Source organism: Octodon degus, unplaced genomic scaffold, assembly GCF_000260255.1.
Source record: "Octodon degus isolate 3935 unplaced genomic scaffold, OctDeg1.0 scaffold00285, whole genome shotgun sequence".
NCBI lineage: Eukaryota > Metazoa > Chordata > Mammalia > Rodentia > Octodontidae > Octodon > Octodon degus.
The window spans coordinates 203375-229379 of record NW_004524861.1 but is presented as its reverse complement, the minus strand read 5'-3'; the positions used below and the strand labels follow the sequence as shown (position 1 = coordinate 229379).

The 26005-nt window shown below is 39.3% G+C and overlaps 1 protein-coding gene and 1 pseudogene across 5 annotated transcripts in view; one reads left to right on the top strand and one right to left on the bottom strand.

Moving 5' to 3' along the window:
* Mapk8 (mitogen-activated protein kinase 8) overlaps positions 1-20782 on the bottom strand; it is a 168964-nt gene extending 148182 nt beyond the window's left edge. For all 5 annotated transcript variants that reach the window (XM_004646958.3, XM_004646959.3, XM_023707239.1 and 2 more), the window contains exon 1: positions 20622-20782. The gene's annotated coding sequence lies outside the window, so the exon portion shown is untranslated. The remainder of the gene's footprint in view (positions 1-20621) is intronic.
* Positions 8185-8735, top strand: LOC101569595 (annotated as a pseudogene).
* Positions 20783-26005: the final 5223 nt, after the last annotated feature.

The following is a 26005-nucleotide window of genomic DNA, read 5'->3' as shown; positions in this document are numbered from 1 at the left end:
ATTCACAAGCAAAGCCACAGGAAAAGGAAAAGAAGGTAGGAAAGAGGAAAAAGTAGCTATTGAGAGAGACACAGGCAAAGAGTACAAAATGCTAAAACTGTTCCAAGCCTATATACAAGGGACAGTGCAAAAGTATTAGCTATATTTTTAAAATTTGTATTATAGGCATTCTTAGTAAGTTGGAAATAACATCATGAAAAATGATGTCACATAAAAAGGCAAAAGGTGTGATCAGTTGTAAAGCACTAGAAAATAGCAAAGGCTTCTGTGGGCAGGTGGAACAAAGAAACACAGTGATCTTAAACTGGTCTCCTGTGACACATGCACTGTGTGAGCATTGAAAGAAGGCATGGAAAAGTGGTAATCAGTTTAAGATACAACTCTTCCATATGTATAAAATATCAACCAAAATACTGCTGATAAACTATTTGAAACAGAATACCCATGACAGTTCTCATTTTTTAAAGAGAAGACAGAAGAGGCTGCAAAGAAATACTGCTTCTTCTCTTCAAATCCAATGGTTGAAGAGTGTCAGGAAATTTGTAATTTTTTAATTTAGGAAGTGTATGGGTTGGAAGATCAAGAACTTGAATTAACTCATAAAGAATTTAAATCCATGTATATACATATATGAAAATAGTAATGCTCCTTAAATCAAAACTGGTAATATTTTATGTATCTAACAGGCTCTTTAAAATTAAATTCTCTCTGCAAACCCTTACTGTACCAGTGGCTATACTGCAAATACAGTCTGCTATAAGATACAACCATTAGTCTAAACCCCAAACTAACTCTCCCATTTCGGAAATTAGGAGATGGATCTTTTGCAAATGGGTAGGGAACCAAGAGATGGATGTGAGGAGAGGAGAAGTAAAAATTGATATGCATTATATACATGTGCAGCTCCTCAAAATAAATGTAACAAACATGCATGCATTTAAAAATTAAATAAAAATAATTCAGAGGTTATTCTGAGGTTTTATGGAACAATTTTTAAATTTTTACACAACATGACTTCTCAATACCTCCTTTAGGATATCCTGGATTCTATATTGATGGCAAACCTTTTAAAGCTTTCAATGTAACAAAGAGCCCTGTGTACATCCCTGCCACAGGTTCTCTAACTGTAACAGCAGTTAAACAAATGTATCACTTATTTTTATGTGACTACCCTTTCATAGTAACAAACATAAAAATGTTGCCCTACCTTCTTCCCTGAACTCTGCATAAATACCTACTCTTCTGGGCAATTTTTTCTTCCATTTTCTATTTCTAATCCTATTTTTCTCTATTTCTGATAACTGCTATAATGTGTAGAAACTGGCATCCAAAATTTCAACCTGAGAAAAACTAAAAACCACATACAGGAGAATTACAAATAGGGTATCTTATAACACAAAGTTACCAAGTTACTTTCCTAGCAATGTTGAACTCCATAAGTCAGACCTACTCTCTTACTGAGAGCAACTAAAAATTGCACTGCACCCCCAAGGCCCCAGAAAACAATTAGGAAAGAAAGCCTCTTTGAAGGCATCACAACACTAATGAGGCAGAAAAACAAAAGTACAGTAACCAAGTTCCAGAAGTGTAAGGAAATTTTCAGCACTAAGTCTGGTACCTGGAGCATTTTCTCTCAGTGGCATCTGCCAATCCCTGAAAGATAGCTGCTGAGAAGGTGAACTTTCAACAGATTTACAAGGCCAGGGAGGATTGAATATTGCCATTAAGAGCCCTAGAAAATGTGTGGGAGTGAGAAAATAGGCTGATAATATCCCTGGCTTTATGCTGGGACTCCAAAGGGTCATATTCTAGGAGTAATAAAACACAAAACAGGCCAGCCTTTCCAGACTTCCAAAGCCTCATTTTAGTCTCTGACAGGATTACGATGATCTAGGACTGACAGCGCACCAGCTAGCTTCTGCCAAAAGTAAAAATCCTCTGTGAAAGGGGGCACTCTAAAACATTAAACAATATTTCTATACAATTTACATATATAGTGACTTACTAAAAAGCACTCAGTCAGAAGACCAGGACACACAAGCGATGCAGAAGCTACAGAATCACAGCTTATAGAGGATCCAGATAATAAAGCATCCCATAGAGACATGTTTAATATATCAAACAAATTAGACACAGAGAGACAAAGAGAGACAGAGACAGAGAGAGAGAATATTTTAAGACAATCCAAAAGGCTGGCCCAGTCTAAAATGCTAAAATTCAAAACATACAACATTCCCTAACATTCGCTTAAATTTCTCTTATTGCTGGTTTAGGAGTTCCCACAGCTGTTCTAAGCCCTTAAGTTCACATACACCTGAAAAAAAAAATTTTTTTTTTTTAATCTATGAAAGTAAGAAAACTCAGTCGGAATTCATATACCCACTCTTACCTACCTTATCTTTTGTCCCTGTGAGAGATACCCCATTACACTGCTAAGAGAATAAACTTTCAGGGAGCCACCATACCTCAAGTCAGAGGTTTTCTCAGATTTTACATCATAATCCCTTACATATAGGTAATGTACTGTGTGTATCTATAAGTAATTCATACACTCACTTGAAACAATTTCTTTAAAAAAAACCTTTTGAGGTCCAGTATTCAGTGCAATGTGGCTGACATAAAAACAGAACCAAGACTCAAGAAATAAAATAAAACAAAAAAATGAGAATGTCAAAGTCATTAAAAATAGTATTTCTCCATAAACGATGCTAGGACAACTGCATATCCACATGCAAAAGAATAAAGTTTGACCCCTTTATCACATCATACACACACAAAGGAACTATAAATGCATCACAGACATAACTTAAAAGGTTAAAACAAACTTGAAAGAAAACATAGGACTACTCATCATGACTTTTGAGTGAGAAAATGGCTTCTTACATAAAATATCAAATGCACCATCAAAACCAGGTAAAACAGATCAATAGATAAAAAAGACATTTAATTTCATTAAAACTAAAACCTTAAATGCTATAAACAATGCCATTAAGAAAGTAGCCCTCCAAACCGGAGAAAATATTAATAATCATGCATTTGTCAAAGAACATGTATGTAAGAGAATTCTTACAACTTAATAATAGAAAGATACATTTTTTTAAAGTAGGCAAAGGATCCAAATAAATATTTCTCCAAGGAAAATACACAAATGGCCAATATGCACATAAGAAGATACTGAACATCATTTACCTATTGTGTAAATGTAAATCAAGGCCAGGGAGACAGCTCAGTAGAATAAGCGCTTCCCTGGCAAGCGCAAGGGCCTGAGTTCAATCCCTGGCTCCACAAAAAATAAATAAATAAACAAATAAAATTCAATACACTCAAGACATAATAACAAGTGTGAAAACGATGTGTAGAAATGTGAACCTTCGCACCTTGCTGGTGGGTATGTTAAACAGTACCACCAGTATGAGAAATAGCTTGGTAGTTTCTCGAAAATGTTGGACATGGAGCTATTCATGTGACCCCGCAATTTCACTCCCAAGTATATATCCAACAGAAGTGAAAAAAATACAGCACATAAAACTTGTACATGAAGGTTTATGTCAGCGTTACTTACATTAGCCAAAAAGTAGAAATAAATGCCCATCAACTGAAGAGATAAATAAAATATTGAATACCTGAATAATGGCACATTAGGCAATAAAAAGGAACAGAGTACTGATACATGTTACATGATGAATGAATCTTGAAAACCTTATGCTAAGTGCAATAAGCCAGTCACAAAAGACTACGTACCACATATTAAAACTATCCAGAATAGGCAAATCTATGGAGAAGATTAAGTGGCTGCCCTGGAAATTGGGGGGGGGGGGGGCGCGGAGTTGAGTGACAATGAGCATGAGGTATCTTTCTAGGGGTGACAAACATTTTCTAAAGTTCAATTGTGGCTGTCGCACCAGTCCTGCCCACAGGGCAAGCTGAGCCAGCCAGGGTCCTGACTTAGTGGTGCACACCTGTAATCCTGGCTCTGTGGAGGCTGAAAGCACGAGGATCACCACAACTTTAAGCTGCATAGTGAGACCCTGCAACAATCAAATATATTAGAAAGAAAGAAAGTAAATTAGACTATGGTGATGGCTATATGAATATTCAGTATTAAAAAGCCCTTGAATTGTAAACTTCAAGCAGGTAAACTGTAATGGCATATGAATTGTACAACAAAACTATTTAAAAAATACTTAGCTTCTTATTAATTGTGGTACATTCTGACTTTCTAATTTCATTTGAAGGTATAACACAAGTTCACTGCCTAAATTCACTCTACAACCCACTAATGGGTCATGATCGGCAATATGAAACACTGCCATAGAGTCCAATAAATATCCAGAGTCCACTCTGGATAAATTAACCTACCTACCTTATCTGTACCCGTATCTAATGAGTACCAAGCCAAAAACACTCTCTTTATCATGGGGCCTAATCCTAGGAAAAAGTCCAGCAGCTCTCCTTGAACTGCCTTTTACCCAATTCTTCATACTTCCTAGTTGCTTTACTTGGTCTTCTGAAATTGCTAATTCTTAAAAAGCAAACAGCCATTTATACTACAAATATGTTTTTGTATTATCATCTATTCTTCCTCATTCCTCCAGGACATTTGTCGTTAGTTCACAGTATGTCCTTAACTCCCATCACCATTTGCTGACCTCACCTTTCAAGGAGACAGAGTATTTTAGTTAACTCTCATTCCCTCCTTTCCTCGGTGTTTGGAGGAGGGAGTGGGGTGCTGAGGACGAAACACAAGACATCACACACGTCAGGCAATCAGTCCACCCTGAGCTACCTCCCAGCCTCATTCTAATTTCTTGGGCCCTTCACACCCACAAATTTATCTTTCATTTCTACCTTAGCAGTCTGCACACAACAGCATCCTGGGCATTATCAATGACATGAACTATTACCCTTGTGAAATCTGTCTTTCAGGCATCCCCCTCTGATCATGACATCTAATCCTGCAGATTCACCTACTTATTCTAGAGCTCCCTATAATAATTCTAAAGACAACACTACCTCAGTACTACAACATCCGTACTACATATTCTCAGCTCATCTCCTTTCTTGTCCAAGTTAGGTGTTATGATTTATCTTTTCTCTAAGCATTCGTATTAAGCCTTCTTTTCTCTTGTCCACTTTTTCCTTCTCCTGACTTAATGTGATGTTTAGCTTTTTGTTGAGCTGGCTACACTGCAGTATGCAATCATTATATTGAATACAAATTCAGATGATACCATGAAGATGTTTTATAAGCATAGTTAATATCTATAATGAGTTGACTTGAAGTACAGAAAGATTATCCTTGATAATAATAATGTGATCAGGCCTCATTTAAGCAGTTGAAAGTCTTTAAGAGTGAAAACAGAGTTCTCAGAGTAAGATGAAATTCTGCTTCAAGACCACAGCATTAGTTTGGTTCAAGAGTTTCCTGCCAATCTGCTAATAAGATTTCAGACTTGGAACCCTCACAATTCCTTGAAATTTCAAGCATCCATCTGTATTTCCCACTGGTTTTGCTTCTTTACACTATGCTGACTGATAACCCTAGCAAAATTCACCCTGGATAAATTAAACTACCTGCCTTATCTGTACTCATATATAATCAGTTAAATAATGCTAGAAATAATCACAAATGCAGACTGACTGATACCACATTAAATTTAAGATTTCAGACCTTAAGTGAACAAGCAATACTTCTTGGCAAACTGCTTCAAACTCCTTATACTCCCATATGAACCTCTGTGTACGTGAACCTCCTGTGTCACTGAAAAAAACAGAAGCCACAAGGGATGAAAGCCAGCAAAATAACTTCCATTTTCCAATCACCAAGCTTCCCTGGAAGGATTTTTTTTTTTTTTTTTTTTTTTTTTTTGTGGGGGTTACCTGTTTGTTTTCTGTTACCCGTGCTTTCAAGTAAAACACAAGGAAACTAATCAGCAATCCTGCATTCCATATAAAATGAGCCAAACCTAGAGCCAAACTGTCTCTTTCCTATAATCCCTCTACTGTACATTCTTCTGTTCTGTCTAGATACCCCATGTTTTCTGTTACCCACCCACTTCAAAATTATCTTGAAAAAGTTGTCTACAACCATGTCTGTACTTGCTCCTTTCTCACTCTTAAAAAATAATTGCATTCACTACTTCTTAACCTATCTCAATTTGGCTTTTTTCTCACTCTAAAAAAAACTGTTCCTCAAGATCACCAACAACTTCCTACACAATCTCCTTGTGCCTGTTTCCTTATCTACAAAATGGAAATAATGGTGGGTAGGGTCATCATGGATCATTCAAACAACACATGTAAAACACTGAAACAATGCCTGCAATATGATTAAGCATTGAATATGTATTAGCTGTTATGTCATTAGGATATTTTGGATTCTTGTTATCCCTGGATTCTAATTTTTTGTGTTCACCTAACTCAACAATTTTAGGTACTTGAGTAATAACCTGTGTCAGCTTTTTTAGGGGGCAGAGGAAAGAGTCAAAAGAGATGATAAACTATGTAGTCTCTATTAATCAATGAGATCAGGCTGGGGAGATAACTCAGCAGAATAAGCACTTGTCTGGCACAAGGTCCTGAGTTCAATCCCCAGTACCAAAAAAAAAAAAAAAAAAAAATCATGAGATCACTATTGAATTGCAGCCAAATATCTTCAACAAAGTACACATAATTTCATACACTACCTTAAACCCAGAACCAAGTCAAACTCCCCTTACCTTTATGTTTTTCTTACTTGCTGATTTTTTGTCAAGATCATTTTCTAAGCATTAACACATTCCTGTCCACATGCACTTGCTCCTTCAGACCTTGACCTCTAACATAGTTGTATGTTCCTTGGCAGCAGTAGTCTATATTTCTGGAAATTATCTTTACGTTCTGCTGCTACAAAAGACATCTAAATGTGTTATCAAGTAAAATACAAGGAAACTAATTAGCAATCCTGCATTCCATATAAAATGATCAGCAACTTCTCCATTTAAGACAATTTATTTCAAATGTATGTACACTGGCTTTAGAGAGAAAATTTCATAGTATTCAAATTAATAATTAGATCTCCCTAATAAACTTAGATCTCTAATAACAACTATTACCCATGAGGTAGATTAACTAATGGTCAACTTGTAACACCCAGCTGAAATGAATCAGTGTAGTACTCAGTTTGTATAACATACTTAAGGATTGCTCACAACAGGATAGAAAGAGAACTGGAGAGGAAGATGGTGTGCTGTGCTTGTCTTGGAGAAGCTTGTCGAGCTACTTTTCCTGATATGAACTCAGCTGTTATCACCAGAGGAGCCCAGGACTTCACTGTCACAGAGGATGGCGGCAGTTCTTTTCAAAGAGTCTGTGACCCTTGAGTGTTGCTTCCTGACTCCAGGGCAGATGGCTCAGCCTGCTGACACAGATCCTTCATCTCATTTTGCAGACTTTCTAGCTTCCACCACTGCCCTTTGGGCCTTCCCAGTGCAGAACCTTGGTATGGACTTACAGAGACACTGTTGTGGGCTCCATGCCTCCAGCTGGACTCATGGAGGACACTGCCCTATGATCTAGGCCCTCAGCTGGATTCTTTGGGTCTCTAATGTGTGGAAGATCTCCTGTACTCTTTTGCATTTGGTTCTTGGGGTAAATGTTATAAAATAATTCTATAAATTATGTGTATTAAATTGTTTCCATTTCAAACTCTGACTTACAACAACCCATATCCTTTAAGTACTCAAATATATGGATATTATAGTTCTACATATTATGTTAGTGTCTGCCTAGCAAATGCAAGGTCCTCAGTTTGATCCCTGGTACTGGAATCAAAAAACAAAAAACAAAAAACAAAAAAAAAAAAGAGAGAGAGGAAGGCAAAGAGTTGAGGTGAGGTAAAAATTGAAAGAAACAGAAACATTGGCATGATTTACGCCTAAAAATAAAAAGCGGACTTGTAATTTAATATAGAAAATACTAACTAGTATACAAAATAAACAGCTTTCTTATACAGAGAATAAAAAGATGGAAGAGATGCTATTTTCAACAGTCTCAAGAAAACAAGTGACACAAAACACTTAAATGTAGAAAACTGGGTTCTCCGCCGAGCATTGCTACGGTCTTCTGCTTCAACAGTACTTGAGCAGAGCCCGGCCCTCACCGCTGCCCCACTGTCACTGCAGCCCAGCCTGGCCCACCACCGCCATGACAACGGCCTCACTCTGGCAAATGCACCAGAACTACCACGAGGACGCTGAGGCCACCATCAACAGCCAGATCAACCTGGAGCTCTATGCCTCCTATGTCTACCTGTCTGTGTCTTACTACTTTGACCATGATGATGTGGCTTTAAAGAACTTCACCAAATACTTTCTTCACCAATCTCACGAAGAGAGAAAACAAGCCGAGAAACTGATGATGCTGCAGAACCAGCACGGTGGCCGGATCTTCCTTCAGGATATCAAGAAACCAGACCATGATGACTGAGAGAATGGACTGAAAACGATGGACTGCATGCTGCACTTGGAGAAGAGTGTGAATCAGTCCCTCTTGGAGCTGCAAAAGCTGGTCACTGATAAGAACGACCCACACCTGTGTGACCTCATGGAGCCATACTACCTGGATGAGCAGGTAAAGGCCATCAAAGAGCTGGGTGACCACATGACCAACCTGCATAAGATGGGAGTCCCCAGTCTAGCATGGCAGAGTACCTCTCTGACAAGCATACCCTGGGGGACAGTGACAATGAGACCTAATGTAACCAAGGCAGCACATGAATGTTGGGGGACTCCCTTAACCTTTTCTATAAACTGTACCAGAGCATTGACTTAAATTCTTTAATTCCTTCAAATAAAGAAGTTTGGTACCTGGAAAAAAATAAACATAGAAAACTGAAACAAAAAATTTCTTATTTTCTTTTTTTTAATATTACAAGGATTTTTTATTTTATTTTTTCCTCTGAATATGTTGCAGATATATAACATACATGTTTAATACATTGACATTATGTCCAATGTTTTCTCAGCTAACACTGTTATCAATGAAATTTCCTATATTATTTATGTGTAATAGTACCTTGATACTTCTTGTTAATTGGTTCCAGGGGCCTCAGCAATTACCAAAAATTCTGTTTTGCCTCGGATAGGTAGTAAGTCATAAAGCAATCCACACTGACAAGTTCTAGTTGCCCTTTGAGTATCAAACAAATGATCAGTATTGTGACAAAATTTTCACATCAAAATAAATCAAGTATCAAATTGGATGAGTTTTGAAGTAGTTAAGGATCAACACTTGTCTGTATATGCCATACACATAAGGATGTGTGTTTGTGTATGTGTGTGTGTCCCCTTAATAATTTTATCAAAATTCATCCTTATTTGCGAGACAGCTCAGTGGTCTAAAGTGCCTACTTAGGCAAACTCAGGCAGGTATAGGGGACAGTGGTTTAATCTCTGGCAGCACATGCTGCACCAGACCTGCCCTCAGGGCAGGCTGAGCAGGCCAAAAAAAAAGAAAAAAAGAAAAAGATATGAATGCAATTTGCAATTTCACATCAATGTTGGTCCACTTTTGTATTGCTGTAGTCTAGATTCACAGCAGTAAAAATATTGGCAAAAATACCTAACTTATTTTAATATATATGGTCAGAATGCTGAAAACCTCATAAATCATATATAAAGTTAACTCACTATCTTTATTCACTTGTTTTGCATTTTTTTTTTTTTTTAAACCAGGGATTGAACTCAGATCCTTGCACTTGCCAGGGAAGTGCTTCTTCTTACTGAGCCATCTCCCCAGCCCTTTGTTCTGCATCTTTAATCATTGAAAATCTGATTTAATTTAAAATATTTTGTGGGGCCGGGGAGATGGCTCAGTGGAATAAGCGCTTCCTGGCAAGCGCAGGGGTCTGATTTCAGTCCCCGGTTCCAAGATAATAAAAAACAATAACAACAACAACAAAAAAGAAAGTATTTGGGGCTGGGGAGATGGCTGAGTGGAATAAGCGCTTCCCTGGCAAGCGCAAGGGCCTGAGTTCAACCCCCGGTTGGGGGGGGGGGGACAACTTTGTGGGACAAGATGGGCTATTGAATTGGGGTTTCCTACTGTCATAGCTGAGGAATAATTGGGAGTTGAGAGTTTGACAGCAAGGCTTAGGAGAATGTTCTTGGGCCTAAATCCTGACCTTACAGTTACCAGGAGACAGAAGAGAGGGGAGGCCAAAAAAGATCCTGTTCTTTATTTTATTTTAGGGAAGGGTCTACAGGGTCTCACTACCAGATTGGACTTGTAGTGATCCACCTGTTTACAGCTTCCCAAGTGCTGGGATTACTGGCATGCACAACCACACCCAGTCTCAATTACCCTCTAGTGCATCCCAGGGGCGGGGCCAGCATGGCAGGCCCAGGGATCAAACTCCCAGCCTCTGCCTGCTTGCTGGTGCTTTAATCTGCTGAGCTATCTGGCTGGCCTTGATCCTGTTCTTAATGTGTACTTTCATTTTTTTTACTTTCATTTTTTTTTATTAATTTTGTTGAGAAACAGCAATGAGAGTTTCAAAACCAATTAATAGGACAGTTTCAATAATTAATATATTACATATTGTTATCTTCTTAGTGGTTAGTCTTCTTAGATGCAGACATGATATCCTGTCCAAATACTATTAGTACAAATCTTTCTTCTTATTGAATTAAGAGAAAGAAGCTGTATATCTATCCTAACTATGTTGTATACACAAATACAAAATGGTCCTTCCTTTGTACTTTTTTTTTTGTTTAGTTTTGTTAGAGATGGGTATTCCACTGCCATTTAAATATTATAGGAACATGAATTCAGTAAAATAATACAATATAGTCCAGTAGTCCATAATAGTAGTGGGTTATCCATAGGACTGTCAGTGTCAGAAGTTGTTGACTTGAGCCTTTCACAGCTCAGCATATTAATATGGCTTTACTTTTTATACTTCATTTTTATACTTTTCTGCTGAATTGTTATGACCAAGATAAAGTAAGACCTATATAACAAGAAATGTAACTTATATATCTGTGATCAATTTGCTCTCTGTGAAAGCCTCAAAGAATGTTTTCTCTCCATGTGACTCTCCTTAGGCACACTCTATGTCATCAATCATGTTGCTCTGTGGTTTTTTTTTGTTGTTGTTGTTGTTGTTTTTTTTCTTTTTGCAGGGTACCGAGGATCAAACTCATGCTTGCCAGCAGGCATTTAAGCCGCTGAGCTGTATCACCCACCCCTTGAAAAAAACTTTAAAATGTTTAAGTACACAAAAATAAACTCCAACAATCATAAAGGTGAAGATTTCCATAAAATCATTAATCTGTAAATTCTCACATAAATACAAAAAAATATATAATGCCTAACTGAATCTATTAGTTGAAGTCAATAATCAGGGACAAGGGAAGAAACTACCAACTTGAAAGGATATGGGGGATGGCCAGCAAGATAGATCAGTGGACTAAGTGCCTGTGTAGGCAAGCATAAGGACCTGATTCAATCCCCAGGGAACACAGGCGTGCAGGTCCCGCGCTGAGCCGGCCACCAAGTCCAGGCATGGCAGCGAATGCCAGTAATACCAGCACTGGGGAGGCTGAAAACAGGAGGATCTCACAAGCTGCACAGTGAGACCCTGTATCAAATACATAAATTTTTAAAAAAAAATTTTAAATAAAGGACATAGGGAAATTCAATAATGGAAATGTTCTATATTTTGACTTGCAGGCTACACCTGTGTACTTACACAGTGGCAAACTTCTGTTAGGCTATACAAGTATAATATTTCTGCAGCCTTACCATATGTAAATTTACCCTAATAATGGAAAAAATAGTAATCTCACTAGAAAGGACAAAAGGATTGGCAGAGGAGTATAGACTAGACTAAATGAGCTGGTTCTAGAAGTTCATACAAAATAAAGATAGAAAAAAAAATCTGAAAAAGAAAGAGAATTGGTCCTAATAGAAAGCACAGTATAAATTACAATAATTAAGCAGGATAGCTTGATTCCCAAATAGACAAAGGAGTTAATGGAATTGAAATCATCCCCACTACATATGAAAACTCAGAAAGTGATAAAGGTGGTATTTTTACAAAGTAAGACCAACATAAATTACTTATTAAGTAATGTTAACACAATTGGATGATCATTTGGTGAAAAATAAATAAGGCCGGGTCCATTCACATCATCTTGCAATAGGAAAGACACATTAGGGGGAAAAAATCTCCAAAAATACCACAAAACTAATTCCTCTCATATAAAAAATAAATACCACAATTTAAGAAAATAAACAACAAAGCAATAGAAAAATTAGCAAGGATAGCAATAGTTCACAGAAAAAGAAAATACAATCAGCCTTTAAAAGATGTTCAATCAAAAAAATTTAAAAAAATAAAAAAAAAAAGATGTTCAATCTATCTCATTCATAGTAACAAATAGGAAGGATAGAGCTAGGAGAATGTAAGCGGGACAACCTCTACGAGCCAAACCTTAGCAATATATAGCAAAACTATAAATGCACATATGCTCTGCCCTGGCAATTCCACCTTGAGAAGCTTATCCTGTACACTTCTACACAAATGTGAAATGATCCACAAGGTAATCCACTGCACTATGGATTTTGATAGCAAGAGACTCAAGCCATCCTAAATACACATAAAAAGGAGACAGTTAATTAAATGGTACATCTGTGTAACAGTGTTAAGAACTGAGTACTTGTGATCCCTCCCCCAAATGCATATGTTGAAGCCCTCATATCCAATGTGATGGTATTCAGAGATGCAAGCTTTGGGAGGTAAAAGTTTCCAGGATATCATCATAAGGGTGGGGCCCCAGGATTAGTACCCAAGTAAGATGAAAAAGACACCAGAGTTTTCTGTGGCCATGTGAGAATACAGGGAGAAGGCGGCGGGGGGGGGGGGGGTCTACTAGAGAACTGAATTGGTCAAATGAGGCCCTCTAGGTAACCAAGCAAGTCAGCATCCTGGTCTTGAGCAAACTAGCTTCCAGAACTGCAAAAAATGTATTTCTGCTCTACAAGCTACCCAGGTTATGGTATGTTGTTATATTAGCCCAAACAGATTAAGACAAACAGAAAACCAGGAGGTTTAAAGAGGAAAGAAGCAGAAGAAAACATGCTTTTTACAGTACATAATAAAAGATAATCTCTAAGCTATATTGAGAATAAAGGCAGTGTACGTGGTATGCAACAATGGATTAGAGGAGGGCGGAGAGTACATATTATATATGTAAGGCACATAGTCACTCATTGGCAAGACTAAAATCCATTCAAAATAGAAAGTATTTTTAAGATGAATTACTATTTATGCTTTTAATACAGAGTTACTGCTTTTGATTAAAGGTATTACTGCCTATTAGTGGTCTGGGATAATACAATAGATACATTATACTATCTACAACTGCAAACAAAACATTTTCTGAGATAAATTTAGATCAAAGGTTTTGGACAAGGAATTACACAACTGTATTACTTCTGCAAATATAAACTATCTCTGGAAGGATTCACTCTAAACACTGTTTACCTGTGGAGGAAGTGGTGGTTGTACAGAGTAAAAAGATTCTTTACTGAATCTCTTCAAAAATCTTTGGAATTCTGAATGAAAATGAATGCAGCGGTCAAAATGAAAATAAAATGTAAATAAAAATTTAAATCTCAATAATGGATGAACAAAACTAGGTGCTTTGGGTTTTGTTTATTGATTGAAAAGTGATCCCCTCTCAAGTCACAGGGAAATTTAGCATTGGCTTTCCTTCATCTCAACTTTGGTTGACCCAAGTACCATTTGAGTTATGAACCACCCACTCTGGACCACATATGGGAATGGCCACTTTCTATCCCATTAAGAGTTTTTAGCAAACAGCAATTTTCTGATGACTCCTGCCAACCAAAGCAGGGATGTCTGTGGCTGGTTTTTGTGTCTATGTTCTCAGAAATGGGGGGGGAGGGGGGGGCTGTTGGGAGGCTGCAGTATTACAGCTCCAGGAACCAGTGATGCCTGTGTTTCTAATTACTAGACAAAGACTGAACATAAGAAAGTGCTCCCAGAACAAAACTAACCTTAAGTTTTCAGAGCTGCAACACAAATTTGAGGATTCCAGTCAGTCTTCTGAGGAAAACTCTTTGCTATACTCTACTTCTCACACTTTTAGTCTGCCACATCTGTATTACACTCTCAATAACAACCAGAATTTAAGCCAGCTGCAGTAGTGCATGCCTGTAATTCCAGCACTCATCCCTGTGAGTTCAGGGACATCCTAGACTATATATGCAAGTTCCAGGCCAGCCAGCACTACACAGTAAGACCTTATCTCAAAAGAAAAGAAAAAAGAAAAGCAAAACCAGAGTTTAGAAAAGACATTTTGCTTTCTGAGACTATCAAAGTATTATTAAATAAAAAAAAGAAAACTTAAGATGAGTTTCAATATAGCTTAATCCCATTGCCATTTAAATTTTTCCAGAATATAGTAAAATGAAAATTTTCATTTTCTTAGTGAAAGCAATATAATATTGATACATACATTTAATAAAATTGCACAACCAAGAAAACTAAAAAAAAAAGCAGACCAAGAGATGCTAACGTTTGGAAATCCCCAAGTACCCCAAGGCAAAAGATATTCCTAGCGAAATGACTAACAATATTTGATTCCTTGCTAGACATTTACATTTGTCCTTACCTCCAATCAAGTTAAACTGATCACTAAAGGTACAAATTGACTGAGATTTCAGTGTAGAAGTCAGTTTCCCACATCAGTACACAGAGTGGCAGAGTGGTTTCTCAATATATAGTGTAATGTGAACATTTGTGTCATCATGTCACCAGTACTATCTTCAAGAAGGATCAAGAAATGTACCTGAGGGGTGGGGACATAGCTCAGTAGAATACATGCTTGCCTGGCAAGTGCAAGGTGCTGAGTTCAATCCCTGGTACCATAAAATCAATCAATCAATCAATCAATCAAAACAGAAAAGAAAAAGAAATGTACTGGAGAAACTAAGCAAAAATTTAGAAATTCTAAAAAAATATTAATAAACTGTTGTGGGAAAAAGTAGTTCTTTTAAATAATAATAAAATCCAAATAAAATTTAAATTAAAAGATATGACTGGGGGCTGGGGAGATGGCTCAGTGGAAAAAGTGTTTGCCTGGCAAGTGCAAGGTCCTGAGTTAAATAAATAAATAAATAAATAAATAAATGATATGATTGGGTGAGAATATAGCTCAGGGGTACAATGCCTGCCTACCAATAGCAAGCACAAGGCCCTTGGTTTAATCCTTACCAATAATAAAATAAAATAAATGACAAAGAAGATAGAATAGCATTCCACTTTCTTCATATGCATTATATAATAAAGCTATTCCCAGCTCCTGAATTCCCATTCCTCTAGATACCTATCAAAACAAACCTAGGAATGCTTAGGCAATTCTCAGCTGGGGGAAAGGGTGAAAAAAAAAGTGAACCAAAGTTGTATTACAGAACACAGAAAACACTGTCCTTTCATTATGTTTTTGGAACAGTGCCGAATTTTTACAAAGAAGATTACTGAGTCCAAACGTTAGCATAAATAACCTCAGTGAATTCAGATTAGATGAGATGATCAAATTTTAATAACTCCTTGAACCCTCCCAGAGATAAGAGGGCAACAATCAGTGTGCTCTGAAGAATGATAACATAAACTGGGCATTAAAATGCTTGTAAACTATCGGGCATTTAGAGTTTGGTGCAAGTTAAAAATAAGTGAAAATAACTAAAATGTCCTGAGTGCTTCTCTCTACCATCCAGGCACATCAGTCCCAGGCCCTTTACATGCAGTCTCTTGTTTAACCTTCACAGCCTTATAAGGTGATGCAGTATTACTGATTTCATTTGACAGCTAAGTCAAATATATTTTACGACCTAAGAAAGTTTATGTCACATAACTAATCAGATGTGGATCACGAACTAGAACTCAAGATTAGCCCTTAAAGCCCATGCTAGTCATCCCTCGGTTTGAGTTCCCTAGCTTTCTAAAGAGTGGCAGATTTTAATCACATCTATATACTACTACAGGGTACCTAGAAACACAGGTTCTATCTCTAGTGTTACATGTCACTTTGAAAATAAATGGCAGCTAGTAAATTCTCTAAAAGGCCTTATAGACACACAATTTTTAAAAACCAGATTTCAATGAAATCTGGCCTGCCTAGAGATTTGCGGTAGGCTTCATGTTTGGGAGAAGCTCTGCTATATATCTTTTATTTACATTTTTATTTTTATGTTTTAAAAGAAAAAACAAAATTTCAAAAGCAGATAATAGAATAATAATAGTAATACACTGAATTGTTATCTTTAAATTAGTACTCAAGAGTACAAGATACACACATTTAATTGTCCAAACAGGATTAGTACAAGCCTTTCTTTTCAATGAATTAAAGACAAATTAGTAGTATAACAACCTTAACTACCATACATATATTGCTTTCTCCTTCCTTCTTTTCTACTTTCCCCACCCAAGCTTCTTTTTCCTTTTGAACAATTTTTTTTTTTCTCATTTCACAACATCTATCATACATTTTGGATCTCATTCTTTCAGCTTCTTCTACTTTGGAGAAAATACAATGTTTATAAATGAATCTGATTTATTTTATTTAGTAGTATGGTCCTGAGTCGCATCCACTTACCTGTAAGTTTCTAACTTGCTCTTATTTATGGCTTAGTGGTATAAACATCTTTTAAGAAGAAAATAAAATCACTGTTAAGATATGCCTTAAATTCCATCCTTGATCATAAATTTCTCAGGGCTAATAACTCTTTTACATTTTACAAAAAGTCTCTGAGAAAACATCACTGAGTCTCATCAAAAGATATGGCGCTCCTGATAAATAAAACCTACCATTCACAGAATCTCTGGCTTATGGTGAAGCTTTTGTTTTCTAAGTGTACATATCAGAGGAAAAAAACCCAACAATTTTCTGTGCTTCTGAAAACTCCAAAGGTAATTTTAATTGCCACTAGCAATTTGAGGCCCCAGCCTCAAATGTGTTACTTTTATTTAAAAAATAAATTCTGATTCAAAAGAATTTATTATCCAAAAGGTGACAGTACGTTGGGGATGTAGCTCAGTGAGAGTGCTTACTTAGCATGCATTTTACCACTGAGCAGCCCCCTGACTAGTGTTAGCAACTGGAGTTCATGATAATCACCCAACACAGTCTTTTTATAAAAACACTATGAAGAACCACACATCTGGGCACCAGCCTTCTGTAAAAGAAAGCATTCTGTCAGCCTGTGTTTACAGTTTTAAAACCGAAAAGGTTAAGCAACTTGCCTAAGGCTCCAGAGCTTGTTGATGATAAAGTCTAGAGTGAAGCCAAGTCTGATATCTACACTGCTTTGATTCTACAACTGCCTTGAGAATAACTCTTATTTCAATACTCCTGTGACTATTTATTGGAGATTGAACTCAGGACCTTCTGCAAGCTAGGTAAGCACTCTACCAATGAGCTACATTCTCAGCCCCCAGTCACCTTTTAGAGATAAAAATTTTTCATAAGTCAGAATTCATTTTTTAAGTCAAAGTTAAAAGTAACCTGTGTTACAGCAAGAACAGAAAGTTTCTAAAATATTCAGGTAAAGAGCTCATGACTAAGACAATAAGCATCAGAGCTCAATGAAACAGGCAAATGATTCACATCTAAAGCTATGTGGTTATAATGACCTCCTTACACTACATGAATCAGAAAGGCTACTACCCATACCACTGTCTTGACCAAAGACTTAAGAGTGCTGACATCTTAATATTTTATATGTCCACCGGTGCAACAAAGCATCTCAACCATGTAGATGATTCAAATATGTCAAAACTCAACCCACTGCCAAAACAAACCAACTAGAAGTAGGCTCATATTCAAGGATCTCTTAACACTAGGATAGTTATGGACTAGTTATTTAACAACAAATTGTTTCACTGAGCATTACCAACTAAACAAGTTTATCTTCACATTAGGAGTGGAGCAGAGTTAAAACTCAAACCTTACTAATTTGATACAATTTATTCTTATAGTAATTTCAAACGGTCTTTCCCTTTAGGATCTAAAGGAACATGAAAGAATACAGTTTCCCATTCTGCAGGGGTTTTTACAGAGAAGACCTGCTTAAATTCATTCAAGAAATGTTTCCTAACAGAATTTGTTCTCTTTTCTTTTAAAGCATTAACTTAAATTGGAATGAGGAGTGACTGCTACTGGATATGGGGCTTCTTTTTGGAGTGATGACAAAGTTCTGGAACTAGACAGCAGTGATCTATGCACAACTCTGAATGTACTCAAAACCACTGGATTATACACAACACAAGGGTGAATATTGTGATACATAAACCTCAATGAAACTTACTTTAAAAAACCAATGAAATGTAATAAACAAAACATTAACTCTGGTTCTGAACACAAGCTATAAGCTACCTCAAAAAGTTTGTTGGGTTTTTTTGTGTTTTTTTTTAAGTCAGTAACCCTTACTGGTATCTAACGTACCTTAACCAGGTTAAGGAATTGAAGTTTGGTGTCTGAAGATTTTCAAGACTTATATTAACTTTCTCATTTCTTTACTTCGACTTTAGATCAAATAATTTCAGTCTGTCTTCTCTCATATCCCAAACAACTGCTAATACATATTAAACAGCACGTTGGAAAAGCACTATAACTTGAATAAACAGATATTACTGACTTTCATGCCCATATATTTCACCAACAGTTATCAGCACATGCCTTAACAATTCTAAGGAGCACTTGTAAAATGTTATTAGAAATTAAGTATTTTTAGTAAAGCATTTACGAAGGCTGTTTCTTTTGTCCTACTTTTCTAGTTAAAGCAAGAATTACCAAAAACCTTTCAAACTATATTCACAAAAGAAACGTGATCATACGAAAATACAGCATCATTATATGAGTCTGCATATACACACAGGCTGAGTATCTCTTTTCTAAAATGCATAGGTCCAGAAGTGGTTCAGATTTTAGAGCAGTTTGAATTCTCAGAATGGAGATACTCAGCTGATTATACATACATAGACAGATCTCAGAACCTACATTTTCTTATTAATCACACTAAAAACATTTAGACAAGGTTTTGCTTTGGAACAGCCTAGAAATGCCAGAAAAGAAAACTGACACCAAAGTAACTGGAATGCCCTGTTGTCCTAAGAGTTAATGTACCTTACAACAGATCAGCCAGCCAGCCATCTAAAAGTGACAGTCTGCATGAAGCACCCAAAACTCCAAGGAAAACATCGTTTTCTATAAATGCTCGATTAGAAGCATTGTCAATTGTACGGAGCTTTTCCTCAATTTAACTTCCCCTGAACACTTACTATACTCCAGGCTATGTGACAGAGAGAGGTGCATGCCAGACCTGCCCTCAATAAGTCCCACTTCAACTGCTTGCTTTGTAGGTAAGGTGCGGTGAGTTCTCTCAGAGCATCTGTCTTCCTAAGGTTAAAGGTAATCACAGCAGGGGTACAGGGGTAAAGATACAGGTAACTGCCAGACGGGATCAAATGTATATAGAAATAAAAGCTGCTGCACATTTAGACCCAATCTAACTCTACTTCCTAATACAAAATTACTCCTGAAGTTCCAGACAGTGCTAGAAAACAGTACACTGAGCCAGACTACATAACTCTACCTTATGACACACTGCTTATATAATCATCTCATTTAAAGGCAGGTCTACTACATTTCAGTTAAACTATCAGTTTCCATTTAAGGATATTTCTCTTTACCTTCAAACCTCTCCAACAACACAGTACTGTAACAGCTGCCCAATCAATGAATGAAATAAACAGTTGTTCTCATTGCCAAAGAGGTACACGCTGGATTCTTATCTCAAAACACAATGGCCAGAATAGTACTGGGAACACCACTGAATTTCAGACGTAAAAACGGTCAGTGGTCAATGTCTGACGCCGCGTGGTCAACGGATTATTAAATTTACAGTAAAGATCGGGTGGGGAACTTTCAGAAAGGAGAAGGCAGAGCGTTCATCACTGTACTTTGAAATGGACTTGGTTCTGCCACCTCTGGAAGTGGGACCCAAATGTAAGACAAAGAGACGTCAGGGTGGGCTGAGAGAGTCCAAAGGTCACGGCCGTAGCACCGACAGGCTAGAAAGGCGCGCCGCTCCCCGCAGCCCGGCCAGCGGGACACGCACTCCGCACCGGGCCCGGGTCGCGCAGCCCAGGCCGGGCCACCGCAGCCTTCTCGCGCTGCCTCCGCCCCCGTCCGCACAAAGGAGGCTCCGGGAGCCAAAGGCGGTCCCCGCGGGCGCCCGCCGGGCGTAGGGACCCGGCAACGCGAGCGCGGTCCCGACCTTCGCCCGACTGTTCCCAACTTGCCACCCACCCGCTCCATTTTCTCCTCGCGTCGCGGACGGGGGACTCGCGCGGGGCGGGCGCCGAGCAGGGGCGGCAGCTGCGGTCCTGAGCGCCACATCCCGGGCCCCCTCCCGGGCCGCTATTGTTCCCGCGCCCCCGCCCGCCGCCCCCCACCGGAGGGGTCAAGGCTGCGAAGGCGGCGGCCGCACAATAACAGCCATTCGGCGGGCCCGCCGCCCCCGCCCCTGGCGCCTGGCGCCGCTGCACTCACCCCACTGCGCACTAGGCGACGACGCGAAAGCCTGTGGGGGGCGCCGGCGCCGTCAAAACGGTAGTCGCAGCCGTTACCCAGCGCTGCTCGCGAGTCCGCGATCCGGGCCGCGTCCTCCGGCCTCGGCCGCTCCGCTGAGTAACAGGGACGCGGGCCGTCACCGCGCACGCCCGCCCACGTCATCGCGCAGGCTCCGCCCCCGCACCGCCCCAGCGGCCCTCGGGGCGGGGCGGCCGGGGCCCGGATTGCGGAGGCGGAACCCGCAATCTGGGGGTGTGGCTACACTCTACACCCGGAGGACCTGGGGAGGTCGCCTAGAGACCGAGTCGGAGCCGCCTTGGAATTTGCTAGATTAGCGGGTGAGGGGCGGGGCCGGGAGCGGGAAAGGCGGGTCCTGCGCTGGCACGTGGCGGCGCGTGGCCGCGACCGATCGTGCCTGGCAGGCTGCATCCCTGAGCCGCGCCTCCTAGGCTCCTCCTGGGCAGCTCGCCTCGGGGACCGAAGGTCAGGCTCTGTCTTGGCCAGGCCCGCCAGGCGAACAGACACACCTGCCAGGACGCACACCTGAGGAGCTCCCTGCCTCCACCGACACACCCGAGGGCACCTGCCCGTGGCCCTGTCACTACATGTAAAGAAATGTTATTTTCAGCTCCCTGCGAAAGCTGTCCTCTGTGTCTCTAAAATCCATCTCCTTCCAGATTTCCTGCATTACCCGATTTCCCGCTAAGGCCCCAGGACGCGTACAAATATTACAGAAGCCCTTAACTGATCAACCCGAATATTCAACGATAAGGGAGAGGGATTTAAACTGCTGACATCCCTGCAGTAGAATACATGTTAGCACTATGTTCCAAGAACTCTCACCAACTCCAGAAAATGTTCACAATGTATCATTAAGAAAGCCAAAAGAAAAAAACAAAGAAAGAAAAAGGAAAAAAAAAAGAGCAAGCAAACAAGTTTGTATAGAATCATAACAATTATGAACCACATATATGGAACAAAATAATAGATACACCTGATAAGATACTTGCTAACTTAGTTTAACAGTGGTTTATTTCACTGTAGAATGAAAAGTAATTTGGTTCTCTCTTTTAAATATTTTCTTATGATTTCCCCAAAAACGTTATGTTCACAGAGATGTTACTTTAATAATGAATACATAAATATTATTGAATAAGTAAATTCAAATAACTTTTCCTACTAGTATTGGGTTGGCCATTTTAATGATTCTAAAATGGAAGGAATATTCATTCACTCTCTTCCCATTTCTTCTCACCCTTTCCTTATTTCCTTCTTTAGTTTGTTTTTTTTTTTTTTGCCAGTTAATATTTATCATATGCCCATTGTTAGCAATGTATTAGCAGCAACACAATGAATCTTGCAGACTTCATCATTCTCACAAAAAAGGGCTGAGTTCAAAACAAGAAAATTATCACTGTTACAATGCAAAATGAGAAGGATACATAGCTTTATATAACCAATTGATATAATTAATAAGGTCAGAAAAAGTTTGTCTTGAGAAACTGTTTCTTGAGTTGAAAATAGGCCTTTGACTAGGCAGAGTATTTCTGAAAAGTTAAGTTGCTATCCAAGATCCTCCTTCCTGTGATGAGAAAAGGAAAGCAGGTATGAAAAATGGAAGCAATGCCAGGTTTGCTGGAAGAGCAAGGAAACAGGAGCTGTGAGATGAAATTGAGAAGACTGGTAAAGTGACAAAAATTAGAAGAGCCATGTGAGCCACTTTGGAAATCTTTTTATTCTAAGTCCAAAGATAAGACCCTGGCATGTTCAGTGAAAGGGCTGGCATGCTCAGCATAGCATTTTAGAATTTTCACTGGAAAGAGACTAGGGGGATACAGGAGCGGTCCAGGTGGCAAGAGGTGGAAGCTTTGTCTACGCAGGGTGATAGTCCTAGAAATAGTAAGTGAAAGGATCTGGGGACCACTGGGGAGGCCTTATTGTAGAATATGTATATTTTTACAAGGGATGGTTTCTGCCTTGTGGCTGAGGACAAATACACATTGCTGGTTTGCCAAAATGGAAATCATAGGAGAGGACCAAGCTGGGGTGGAAAAACCATGAGAGCAGGCTATTTGGTTGTTGAACTATTTGGATCTGCTCAAAAGAGATGCTAATTTGGTATTGGCTAGACAGAGCTGGAGCTCAACTACATAAGGGATGAATCATCCAGAAAGTGCTCACTTGAAGCCTTGGGTATGGGTGAGTTGGGGGAGTCCCATGAGAGAGAAGCTGGGAGCAGTGCAAAGAAAAGCATCTAGAGTCAGGGCTAAGCAACTTCAGTGCTGAATGGCGAGCCTGCCATGCAGCTGCCAGAGGAGGTAATGGAAAAGCCAGGAAAGGGATTGAAGAGGAAAGGACCAATCCGTAATATCAAATAAGAGGAAAATCAAAATCCTAGGCAGTAGAACAGAAATGGATTAGAGTGAGTCAAAGAATGGATAGGGAGGTAAGCATGGAGCAGAAGGGCAGGGAAGAGGGACCCAAGCCAGATTTACACCCGACAGGAGAAGTAGCATAACCAGGAAAGGGGAAACATGGAAGGACGTAATTGGGTACAGAGGTGGAGGTACTGCAGGCAACCTGGAGAGGCAAATCCCCCCAGATAAATTCTGGAGCTAGACTTGGCAGAAAACAAAATAAGTCCTGGTACAGTTGAAATGTGAAGGATGCTGCCAGAGGTTCCTATCTAGGTCTGCATTGCTGTTAACAGCTTATTTCTTTCTTGTTCCTTTTTTGAGTGGAAAAAGTAACTAGTTATAGTTTGTTAGCATTAGGTAAATACAGAGTTCTAGAAAAGTATAGCTCTGTGGGATACAATTGTATTTTTAATTTAAAAAGTTATTAGTGCATGTTTTCAATACATAATAATTACATTCAATGTAGGGAGTGGGTTGTTAGCTGTATGATCTGCATCTTAATTCTCTTTCCTTCCCTTTCCCCTCTTTTCCTTCCCCTGACCTCCATCTCTTTATCACCTTCCTGTAACATAGAGAGCTTCTGATTTAGCATCAGCTACCACTGCCAGCTTCTGACTATGCAGGTTAGGAAGTCTGTAGGTGTGCATGTGTGAGTGATTTCAGAAAATACTTTGCTACCTCTGACTGACTATTACTACCTCTGATACTCTGCAAATTCAAGATGCTTTTTATATCCCCAAAATAGAGCTGAGCCTCCTCCTTTTTCTCATAGAATTTCTCCTCATCAACCTACTGGAGCTCTTTGTTAATCTGCTAGGGTCCAGCTGAGAAAAGGAGGGAGACCTAGAAAATTCAGCTTTCATTCCTGCTCTTCTTTTCAGGGAGTGTACTGGCAAAAGCTGGTTGTTGATTCTCTCTGGGGCTGGGAACAGGGAAGGGGAAAGGAGGACACTGTGGGCCCTTCAATTCAGTCTCTATTGACCCCTGAGGAATGGTCAACAGAGGCTGGAGTGCTTTATTTGTCATTCTCCTAAGGCCACTCACACACTGGGTTTCCATGTAGACAGCTCTTTGATAGAGTGTCACAGTTTCACTGCACCGTTCAGGGTGTACAAACTGAAAGCTAAGGCTTCATCTCCCCTCCTAGGTCCCTGATGTCATTGCAGGGATGGAGAATTTGCTGGGAAGCTATGGTGGAGATGCTTACTAAATCCTGCCCAATTGACACCCGCCTCCACCACAATCCTTGTCTGTTAGTCTCAGTAGCAAACCTGGTCTCCCATCATGCCTTGGTCAAATCTACTTCTCCCTCCCTGGGAAAAGAGGTTCAGTGCTCTATTCAGTCCCACCTGACAACAAAATGCTCTTGGAGGCTCTTTAAATAGGACCTTCTGTCTTTACCCTGCTTAGAAGGGTAGAAGGAAGGTGAGTGTTTTGATTGTAAATTGTTCTATTTAACTGCATAGTAGGGCTTATTTCCTCAGGAGTAAGACAGGCACAGAAATGACCAGGGCTCTTTGGTCACAGTGGGAACCAAACGAAGTAAAGACTGAAGCAGGCAGTCATTTGAAGTTCTAAGGAGGGAACTTAGCTTTGCTTTTAGCTACATGCAAAATACAGACAATCTCAACAAACTTATTGACAGAGTACATATGCATGTTCTCATGAGACAATAATCAACACATATTCCAACTGTGATTTAGGCGAGGCTTGTCTCTGCCAAAACTTGTGTTGATATTTGGTTGTCAAAGCAGCAGTGTTTGGAGGTGGGGACTTTGAAAGGTGACTAGGGTAGTATACTGCCATCCTCAAGAGTGGATTAGTGTCTTCCTCCAGTGGCTAGACTAGGTCTTGTAATAAAGGATTAATTCTTCCAAAAGTGGGTTGCTATCAGTGAGCCTGATGCCTCCCCTCTCTTTTGAGCTTGCTCGTCTTTTGCACACACCCACTTGGCTTTCTGTTTTCCTCCAGGAGTTGATACAGATAGATAGAGGCTCTCCCCAGATGTGGCCCTCTCGAATCTTGGTTTTCCCAACCTCCAGGACCATGAGCCAAAATAAACCTCTCTGGTCTATGGTACCCAGATTTGAAAATATTCAATTTCATCACCTGGGTAAAAAGAAAGAGAATTGAGTGGGAGGGATAGAACATGTTGTTAACGTTCTATAAGTAATGAAATCCTTATTCTTCTAAATAAATGCATATTTTGGAAGAGGCCTTCCTTCCAAACCTTGCAACATGGACCACTTCCTGTGCTATCTACAATTATTAACTAAAGATTTCTCCTACCCAGTGACATTTTGCCATGTATAACTCTAAAGGTTCTGCAGAACTTCTATCCAGGTCCTTTGGTGCAGAAAGTGTAAAACTCCAAACATCTTATCCTTTCCATGATGAATTTGAAAAAGGTATTTATGGTGTCATTAGGAAGGAGATTCTGGCATCACTGAAATTAAAATTCACATGGGTTGCAAGGTTTTAAGTTCCTCAGCAAGTGGGATCCACATCCCTATGATTGTCTTTCAAAACCTCTAACCGGAGGTTGGTCTCCCCAACATGAGGCAGCCCCGGGCCCTGTGATGCTAATAGGAAGATGCTTTTACTTTGGGCGACCAAGGGAAATAAGATAGTTTGTAGCTCTATAATCCCAACACTCTGGGAAGCTGAGGCAAGAGGACTACAAGTTCAGTCTGGGCATCCTGGAAATTTAGAAAGAATCTGTCTCAGAATAAAAAGTAAAATAACTCTAGACATGTAGCTCAGTGTGAAAACCCTGTGTTTAATCCCCAGTACTGCCAAAACTAGCAAACAAACAATAAGACAATTTAGCGCATAGGATAAATATGGTTGATAATAGCTGTATATTTCAAAATATTGTAGCTTATAGGGAGAATTTTAAATACTTGAACACTGAGATATTTATCATAAACAAAAGTTGGAAGGATG